Source organism: Giraffa tippelskirchi, chromosome 11, assembly GCF_054371585.1.
Source record: "Giraffa tippelskirchi isolate mGirTip1 chromosome 11, T2T-mGirTip1v1.2.pri, whole genome shotgun sequence".
In the NCBI taxonomy this organism is placed as follows: domain Eukaryota; kingdom Metazoa; phylum Chordata; class Mammalia; order Artiodactyla; family Giraffidae; genus Giraffa; species Giraffa tippelskirchi.
Window position 1 is genome coordinate 125,645,624 of NC_137285.1, and position 10,517 is coordinate 125,656,140.

Here is a 10,517-nt window from a genome sequence, read left to right on the forward strand (position 1 = left end):
TTACAGAGCAGCTGCCTTCCAAGACCCAGAGTCATCCTAAACATAGATTTTGTTGTCATCAACTAGGAATAGAATCAGAAATGAGAGCATATGTTCCCTTGATGACTAAACATAGAACTTGATAGCAGGTGAAGCTGACTTAGTGCCGAGTGAGGTCAGGGGCCTATGGGCAGGTCTCTGACTGAGCCACAAGTTGGGGATAGCAATGCTGCCTCTGCCTTTCCCTGCTGTGGGCCAGTCCCTGGGGCTGTACCAGTGCCAGGGGTGAGCTCACCACACAATGTGGTTGGACCTCAATACGTGGTCTCTCATCCTCACAACAACCAGGGAGGCAAGACATTGTCTCCTACCCACAGGCAGGGAAACTGAGCCTTGTAAAGATTGAATAACCTGGGCAGCTAGCTTAAGTATAATTTCTTCACCCAAGTAGCACTGTGTTATAGTACTTAGCTCTTCATCTATTACTTATCTATCTCATACTCACACTCTCACAGCTCCATGGGTGTGGGGAACTGAGACTGTCAGTGCCACTGCACAATTGCACTCATCTCACATGCTAGCAAAGCAATGCTCAAAATTCTTCAAGCTAGGCTTCAACAGTACGTGAACCATGAACTTCCATATGTTCAAGCTGGATTTAGAAAAGGAAGAGGAACCAGAGAGCAAATTGCCAACATCTGTTGGATCATAGAAAAAGCAAGAGAGTTCCAGAAAAACATCTGCTTTATTGACTATGCCAAAGCCTTTGACTGTGTGGATCACAACAAACTGTAGAAAGTTCTTCAAGAGATGGGAATACCAGGCCACCTGACCTGCCTCCTGAGAAATCTGTATGCAGGTCAAAAAGCAACAGTTAGAACTGGACATGGAATAACAGACTGGTTCCAAATCAGGAAAGGAGTACGTCAAAGCTGTATATTGTCACCCTGCTTATTTAACTTATATGCAGAGTACATCATGCGAAATGCCAGGCTGGGTGAAGCACAAGCTGGAATCAAGATTGCCGGGAGATATATCAATAACCTCAGATATGCAGATGATACCACCCTTATGGCAGAAAACAAAGAACTGAAGAGCCTCTTGGTGAACGTGAAAGAGTAGAAAATTTGGCTTAAAACTCAACATTCAGAAAACTAAGATCATGGCATCCAGTCCTATCACTTCATGGTAAATAGATGGGGAAACAATGGAAACAGTGAGAGACTAATTTTTTGGGCTCCATAATCACTGCAGATGGTGACTGTAGCCATGAAATGAAAAGACGCTTGCTCCTTAGAAGAAAAGCTATGTCCAACCTAGACAGCATATTAAAAAGCAGAGACATTACTTTGCCAACAAAGGTCCATATAGTCAAGCTATGGTTTTTCCATTAGTCATGTATGGATGTGAGAGTTGGACTATAAGAAAACTGAGTGCCGGAGAATTGATGTTTTTGAACTGTGGTGTTGGAGAAGATTCTTAAAGAGTCCCTTGGACTGCAAGGAGATCCAATCAGTCAATCCTAAAGGAAATCAGTGCTGAATATTCATTGGAAGGATTGATGCTGAAGCTGAAACTCCAATACTTTGGCCACTTGATGTGAAGAACTGGCTCATTGGAAAAGACCCTGATGCTAGGAAAGATTGAAGGCAGGAGGAGAAGGGGAGGACAGAGAATGAGATGGTTGCATGGCATCACCAACTCGATGGACATGAGTTTGAGCAAGCTCTGGGTGTTGGTGATAGGAAAGCCTGGCGTGCTACAGTCCATGGGGTCATAAAGAGCTGGACACAACTGAGTGACTGGACTGAACTGAACTGAACTGAGTGCTACTGTTCATGTAGTACCCATCAGTCAGACAGCAATCCGACCCTGTATCGGTCTGAACTGTCATGTTCTGCCCTTGCTGGTCCCACTGTTTGTGGCCATAAGGCAAAGGTCCTCCTTACTGTTTCCCGTTACCACTCTCTTTAACGACCTCTCCACAGGGGCCTCAGATCCAGATTTCTTTGGGGTCAAGATATTGGAACATGGTCAGGAAGCAGCAGCACCTATCTGCTATTCTATGTGCCTGGCTTAAAAGCTCACATTCCTATTACTGAAGCTGAATGATGGTTCTAGGCCATTGACTCCATCTAAAGGCCAAGTCCTATGGACAGATATGAGCTTTGAGGGGAAGGTACCATGCTCATTTGTTCTTTATATCGTTCCATCCCCAGCATAGTAGGTACTCAATAAATACTCATTGAATGAATGAATTAATGACCATTCCAGTTTCAATTACTTAGAGAAATAGAGTCTCCAAAATTGGGAACTCAAAGAGGGGGCTTAGGATAAGACACTCATGCCTTTCCTGACCTCATGCCTTTGGTTGAGATTTCATGGCATCTAAGTGATCCAGAGGCTGATCCCTGGTAGCTCAAATTAAAGTGAACCCTGGATTCAGGGAGGTGCTCTCAGGCTAGAGCTGAGGAACACCTTCTTTGCCATTCCAGCAAGCCAGGTTCATGCCATGTTTTGTGCTGTTACTTCCCTAAAGCCTGATCTAACATTGCATCCTCGCTTCCACTGGGTTGTTGCCACTGAAGAATTGTTGGTTTAAGACATTTGACCTGAAACCTTGAAAGTGGAAAGCCACGCTCCCAAAGGCCAGCATAGTGGGGGCAGCAGGAATCAGTGAGAAGACTTAAAAGGGAAGCTGAATCTTGGGGAAAGCCACGCTCCCAAAGGCCAGCATAGTGGGGGCAGCAGGAATCAGTGAGAAGACTTAAAAGGGAAGCTGAATCTTGGGCTTCAATCGCTTTCCATCCCTTATGTGAAGATTCTCTTATGCAGAAGAGTAATGACTTTCTTACAACTCTGTGGGGAAATTAACTGACAACACGGTGTCAGTCAGGCTCTCTTGCCCCACTCTCTCATGGCCTCATACCTTATGTTCGGTAAACAACAATATTGCTGACCTGGTAGCACTGGGCCTACACACTCACTTGGCCATGGACCATTTTTCTCTGTCTTAGTAGTTTTTGAAGACTCCCAGCAGCTGCTGCTGCCTGTAGAGAATAAAGATGTCTTCAGTCTCCACAGCTCCTTGAGTCTTCTTCCAGCTTCCTCAGTCATGCCTTATCTACCCTGGATTCAGTGAACAGTGTGAGTGGCAAGACAGTTGGCCTAGGCAGCAGGATACCCAGCAGGTAGGGGAGCCTGAGGCTCCGATGGAAGGAGGAAGCCAGTGGCCACCACAGAGCATGTGGTACCTGGTGGCCATGGTCCTGTTGGCGTGGGCCCTGATGGAAGACTGGGAGGCGGTGAATGGGTCACCAGATAATATTGAAAAGACATTTTAGGCGGTGAGCTCCCGCTTGCCAGACAAAGCAGCATGTATGTATTGCTGCTAACACCATGAGGTGGATTTTATTGACTGCTTTGAAGGCGAACATGGAGAATGCTCTTCCTGATGCTGCATGAGTGTACAAAGAGTATTGAAGAAGCCTTACAAGCAGCGAGCTCTTGCTTGCAGGATAAAGCAGCATGCATAGCCACTGACACCATGGGGTGGATTTTGTTGACTGCCTTGAAGGTGAACATGGAGAATGCTTTCCATGATGCTGCGTGAGTGCACAAAGAGTATTGTAAAGTATTGTTACAAGCGGCAAACTTCTACTTGCCGGATAAAGCGGTGCACACTACCGCTGACACTATGAGGTGGATGTTATTGGCTGTGTTTGGCTCTCTGTGATGCTACGCAAGTGTGCAAACTGCAGAGATGTGCAGAGGAACTAGAGCAACAGGTACTGATGCTAGAACAAGAGCTGCATGACCTTGGGGAGTATAGTGTCTCAGACTATGAGATTACAGAATGTCAGGCAGTTCATGGAGGGTGCACCTCATCTAACACACAGTCTGATCAAATGGATCAATGCTGCCATCTACACCATGTGGATAAAAGGAGGAGAGTTCCTGGATATCGTGAGTAAATAGCATACTTACGCTGAGTTAACCCAAGTGGTGAGAGAATTGGGCATGAGACAGGCGATGTTTAACCTAAATGCCCAGAGCCCAGATGATGCGCATTTTACTGGCTGTATGTGAGACGCCGGTTTAACCAAGCTCCGCCTGCCTCTTTTGGATCCCTGCCTGCTATACTTACACCCTATATGGGGCGCCCCATCTGGCTAGCTTGAGAAACACAAAGGGGCGTTGGCAGGCTAAGGGGTTAGGACTGTGAAAACCCCGAAGGGCAGCCGAGCTGGCAAAGGCCCCACCTAGGTGACACAGGTGCAAATGTGGGCTGATTCACTAGCAGCAGGACTTGACAGAAATAAAATTGATAAGCAACCTAATGGTGTACTCCTAGAGCTATGGAAGCAATTGAGACTGGAGCAGCAGTTTACTAAATGTGAAAAACGCCCACAGCATGAGGTACAGGCAGTTCAGATAGAGGACTTTATGCCAACTGGAGATGTCTCTGCTGATGCCCTGTCCTGTTCTGAATAGGGCTCAAGCCAAGGTACCCACCCAGAGAGCCTAAGTGGGGACCAGAAGCCCCACGTGGAACTTGCAATTCACTGGTCACTGACCACAGTGTACAAAGAGTAATGGTTGACACTGGTGCCGAATGCAGCCTGGTACATGGCAAACCAGAACAGTTTCCTGGCCACAGTGAATATATTGAGGGCTTACTGGACATGGAACAACAGACTGGTTCCAAATAGGAAAAGGAGTACGTCAAGGCTGTATATTGTCACCCTACTTATTTAACTTGTATGCAGAGTACATCATGAGAAACGCTGGGCTGGAAGAAACACAAGCTGGAATCAAGATTGCCGGGAGAAATATCAATAACCTCAGATATGCAGATGACAACACCCTTATGGCAGAAAGTGAAGAAGAACTAAAGAGCCTCTTGATGAAAGTGAAAGAGGAGAGTGAAAAAGTTGGCTTAAAGCTCAATATTCAGAAAACTAAGATCATGGCATCTGGTCCCATCACTTCATGGGAAATAGATTGGGAAACACTGGAAACAGTGTCAGACTTAAATCACTGCTGATGGTGATTGCAGCCATGAAATTAAAAGACGCTTACTCCTTGGAAGGAAGGTTATGGCCAACCTAGATAGCATATTTAAAAGCAGAGACATTACTTTGCCAACAAAAGTCCATCTAGTCAAGGCTATGGTTTTTCCAGTGGGCATGTATGGTTGTGAGAGTTGGACGGTGAAGAAAGCTGAGCGCCACAGAATTGATGCTTTTGAACTGTGGTGTTGGAGAAGACTCTTGAGAGTCCTTTGGACTGCAAGGAGATCCAATCAATCCATCCTAAAAGAGATCAATCCTGGGTGTTCATTGGAAGGTCTGATGTTGAAGCTGAAACTCCAATACTTTGGCCACCTCATGCGAAGAGTTGACTCACTGGAAAAGACCCTAATGCTGGGTAGGACTGGGGGCAGGAGGAGAAGGGGATGACAGAGGATGAGATGGTTGGATGGCATCACTGACTCGATGGACATGGGTTTGGGTAGACTCCGGGAGTTGGTGATGGACAGAGAGGCCTGGCGGGCTGCAATTCATGGGGTCGCAAAGAGTCGGACACGACTGAGCGACTAAACTGAACTGATGGTGGCCAAAACATTGTAGTAAAGGCTGTGTCCTTGCCATTGGAAATTGGGTGACTTCCTGTGCAAATGTACACTGTGTACATGTCCCCAGTTCTGGAATATATTTTGGGGATAGATGTCTTGAAAGGTCTTGTGTTGCGGATCTCTGTGGGAGAATTCCATCTCCGAGTGCGTGTTGTGAAGGTAGTCACGAGGGAATATGCAGAGCTGACACCCTGAAGGGCAGTGGCTGTGAGACAATATCGTCTATCAGGTGGCCACAAAGAAATAGGCGCCACCATTGCTGAGCTGGCAAAAGTGGACATTGTACATCCTGCACAGAGCCCATTCACCTCCCTGTGTGGCTCATTGGGAAGCCCAATGGTTCTTGGTGGATGACTGTGAACTACAGAGAACTGAATAAAGTGGTACCGCCTATGCATACCGCTGTGCCATCGATCCACAACATGATGGACCAGTTAACTACAGGGCTGGGCACTTATCACTATGTGGTGGACTTAGCTAATCCTTTTTTCTCCAATAGCTATAGCTGCTGAGAGTCAAGACCAGTTTGCATTCACTTGGGAAGAGTGTCAGTGGACATTCCAGGTCCTTCCCCAAGGATATCTGCATAGCCCAACAATCTGTCATGGGCTGGTTGCAAGAGATTTAAAAGCATGGAACTGCCCTGCATCAGAGAAACTGTTTCATTATATTGATGATGTGCTACTAATCTCTGATTCTTTTGCAGATGTAAAAAGCTGTGTCCTATGATGTAGACAGTGTACTGTAAAGGCTGTGTCCTATGATGTAGACAGTGTACTATAAAGGTTGTATCCTCAGATTTTAAAAAGTGTAACCTAATGAGGTGACGGCTTGGCTACACTGATGCCTACATCATGCAGGGACAAAAACCATGTAAGCAATTGCCAAAGGGTGGGATCTTCCTATTTCTTGGAGAGAAATATCAGGTGCCTGCCATGATTGTCCCACATGTGCCCAGGAAGCTCTTCACCCCCACAGGATGGCAGCCACCATTGGACAGGTGGTAAGGGGGAGAGTTCCTTTGACTCGGTGGCAAGTGGACTTTGTAGGGCCTCTGCCACTATCAGAGAATGCCAGCTTCGCTTTAACAGTAGATACAGTTACAGGTTTTCTGTTTGTCTGGCCATGCAAGGCTGCTGACCAACACTGTACACTTAAGGCGCTTGACTACCTGACAGCCATGTATGGCCATCCTCTGATTATAGAGAGTGACCAGGGTACCCATTTCACCAGAAAGGAAGTCCAGGACTGGGTACAGAGACTGGGAATTCAATGAGTATTTCATGTCCCGTATCACCCATAGGCAAAGGTCCGTCTAGTCAGAGCTATGGTTTTTCCAGTAGTCCTGTATGGATGTGAGAGTTGGACTGTAAAGAAAACTAAGCACTGAAGGAGTTGGTGATGGACAGGGAAACCTGTCGTGCTGCAGTCCATGGGGTCGCAAAGAGTCGGACACGACTGAGTGACTGAACTGAACTGACTGATGATCACCCCAGAGGCAGCGGGTATGACTGAGTGATATAATGGTTTGTTAAAACAAGGCTTGCAGCTCTCTATTGATCCCCCCTCCTTGAAGGAGTGGACCTGACGCCTATGGGGGTTGTTTACGGTTCTCAATGAAAAATCATGCAAGGGTAGAGTCGCCCCTGTGGAGGCTCTTCTGCATTGTGCTGCTGTGCCAATATAACTGCAGGTAGCAACAACAGATATTCTCCTAAAGCCTGGCTGTGGAACCCAAGGTAATATCCTGTTGTCAGTCCCAACGGAGATTGCACAAGGACAAACAGTAGACTGGACTTGGCTATGGAAGATAAAGGCACCCCACATGTGCGTAATTCTCCTAGCCCCATGGGGGCAGGGGCTGCAACAGGACTTTCAGGTTGTACCCTGGGTGACAAGCACATAGTCCCCTCATGTGCATGTCACCTGGCCAGGACCACAGGGAGCTGCTTCAGTGGTGAAAGGTGCATCTGTACGCTCCCTGTGGTCTATCATGAGTTTCCTGTTCTGCTCTGTGTGGAGCCACAGGATGTGAGAAATCCATGACATGCAACTCCCTACTGGAGACTAACTGCAGGAGTGGTGGGCCAGCCTGTCCAGCACCTGGTGTTGGGTTTTCCTCTGTATTGGGTGTGTAGCCTGTGCTCTAGTGGTTTGTTGTTGTAGCCTTCACTGTTGTTGTGGAATGTGGATGCAAGCTGCGGCAATGTGTGCCAGAAAAAAGCCGCAGAGGACCGAGCCTTTGTAAACAGTGGGACAGAAGACCCTGAGGGGGGTGGATTGTGGGGAAATTAACTGACAACACGGCGTCAGTCAGGCTCTCTTGCCCCACTCTCTCACGGCCTCATACCTTATGTTCTGTAAACAAAGATATTGCTGACCTTGGTAGCACTGGGCCTGTACAACCACTTGGCCACGGACCACTTTTGTCTGTCTTACTATATCAGTAGTTTTTGAAGACTCCCTGCAGCTGCTGCTGCCTGGAGAGAATAAAGATGTCTGTAGTCCCCACAGCTCCTCGAGTCTTTTTCCAGCTTCCACGGTCGCACCTTACCTACCCTGGATTCAGTGAACAGTGTGAGCGGCAAGACAAACTCTCAGAAGGGTACGATAGGGCTTGGGGTAGGGTTCCATGTTTGCTTCCCAGGCCAGTGAGTAGCCCAGTGCTTCAGGAGTTGGAGATGAAGGGCAGAAGCCTCATCAGACCTCTCTGAGCCAGATGGGGCCTGACAAAGGGTCCAAAGCTGCAGATATACTTACAATACCTGCTGGGGAGCTGAGGCCACTCCTGTCAGCTAGGGGCAGATGGGTTTTAGGGTCAGGAGCCCAGGTAAATGCTGTCTCTGTGCAGCCTTGCTACTTTTGGTGTATCATACAAAAGTGCCTCTCTGAGAGGCAAATGGGGCCTGCAATCCAGTCCATGGACCTGTCAGGCTGCCACTGCCCAGAGGGTGCAACTGTTTCTAACTAGTACAGGTGGTCCTGAGAAATCCTGGGTTGGGTGTCTGAGACTGGCCTGAGCATGGCTGCCTGAGCGCTCTGGGCCGGGGAATCCATGCCTGACTCCTCTGGGGGATGTTGGGGCCAAGAGCTGGCTCTCCTTGCCATGCCTGAGAGAGGTTGACCTGGGCCTGGGATACACTTGCCTTGCATCTGAATATGGGGCACTCACCTCCTATTCTGTCTCCTGGCGCTAACCCTTGCTCTGAGTATGGTTAGGACAAGATCCAGGTATATCAAACCTTTACTGAGTGGCCTGCCCAAAAGAGGTTCATTAGCACAATTTAGTTTGATGCTCACCATTGGCCTTGCAAGGCTGGCATCATTATGCCACATTTTAGATGAGAACAAGTGAGATTCAAAGGGTGGCAGTGACTTGCCCAAGGTCATACAGTTCAAGTCAAGCCTGGATCTACCCCCCGGAACTCCCAGACCAGAATTTTGACTGTTGCTCCATGGCACTGCCAACACTGACCAGCAGGTGGCAATCTCCCCCCAACTCCCCGCTGAGCACAGACAACCTGGAATCTTAAACTGCACTGCCTGGTGGTAGTGACCCAGCAGCAGTCTCAGCCAGTCTTTCAAAACTGTCCTGAGGCATCACTCATTAACTCTGTTGTCCCCAAGGAAAAACAAATGCCCTGAGAAGGGCGGTGGTTTTCCAGAGGAGGGAGTTTTGGGTGTGCATGAGCAAAAGATCTGCTTCACTCCTGTTTGAGACTGGTGGACCTACACAACTGTCATCAGTTGAGAGATGGTGGGCATGGTATTCTTGGAACAGTGTTCTTTCCCCTCTGTCCCCTCTGATGCTAAGACTTCATTCATAAATGATCGTTGAGTTTTCCTTTGACTCTGTCAGAGGCCCCGGGCACAACCTCTTCTATGGATGGTGTCACTCTTATGTGATCTGAGGTCATCTGAACAGTCCATGGATCCCTCCTCCCGTGTTGTTACCTGTGTGTTCTTTGTGTGGAGCCTGGGAATTGCTGTGATCTCCTTCCATGCCTGCCTGTAGCCAAGAAGAACTGGGAGGGAGTCCTTTGAGTCCTTCCTGGAATTCGGCTCTGTGTTCCTTTCATCACTGCCGGCTAGGATGGACGCCCTCAGTCTTCTAATCTTGGCCGCACTGACAGTGGATAGGAGAGGGGAAGGATACTTAGGGGGATGATGCTTAGGGGGGATGATGGTTAGAAGGGGATGGGGAGGAGGAGGGGCAGCCACCAATGAGAAATGAAAGCTGACAGGAAAGATGGCCGGGGGGGTGGGGGACGGGGGTTGCAGGGGGAAGCATCTCTCCGCATCAGAAAGGCAAATGACCTGAGTCCCAATGTCCTATGCACAGTAATGGCCATGAAAATAGCTGCAGATTTGCCTGCATTTGTGTGACCAAGATTTATTGTGCCAGAAACTCCGGTAATTGGATGATGAAAGCACTGCAGCTGGGACTGTTGGCTGGAGATTAATTATTAGGGAGGAGGGGGAGTGGCCTGGATGATGCCTGGCTGTGGAGCCTGTAGCCCACCAAAAGAGCAGGTGGGGGGGGGACCTCAGAAATCCAGTGGACCCTTCCCCACTCAACTGAGACCCAGAGCCACAGCCATTCCAGAGCAGAGCAGGAGGAGCTGATTCTGAGGAAAACAGGCAGCTATAGCAGCAGGAGGTGCCTGGACCTGTACTCATGAGGCCAGAGGGCAAATCCCAACTTGGTCTCTTACTGGTTATGTAGCCTTGGGAAGGACTTTGTATCTCTGAGCCTCAGTTTCTCCAGCTGTAAAAGGGGGACGAAGATGTTGACTTTGCTAGGAAATTGTGAAGCTCTAAGGAGATTCCTGGGCCTTATATAGACTTGGCACCCACTCTGGGGGAACTTATTCTCACCCCATTGCTCAGATATGGCCCT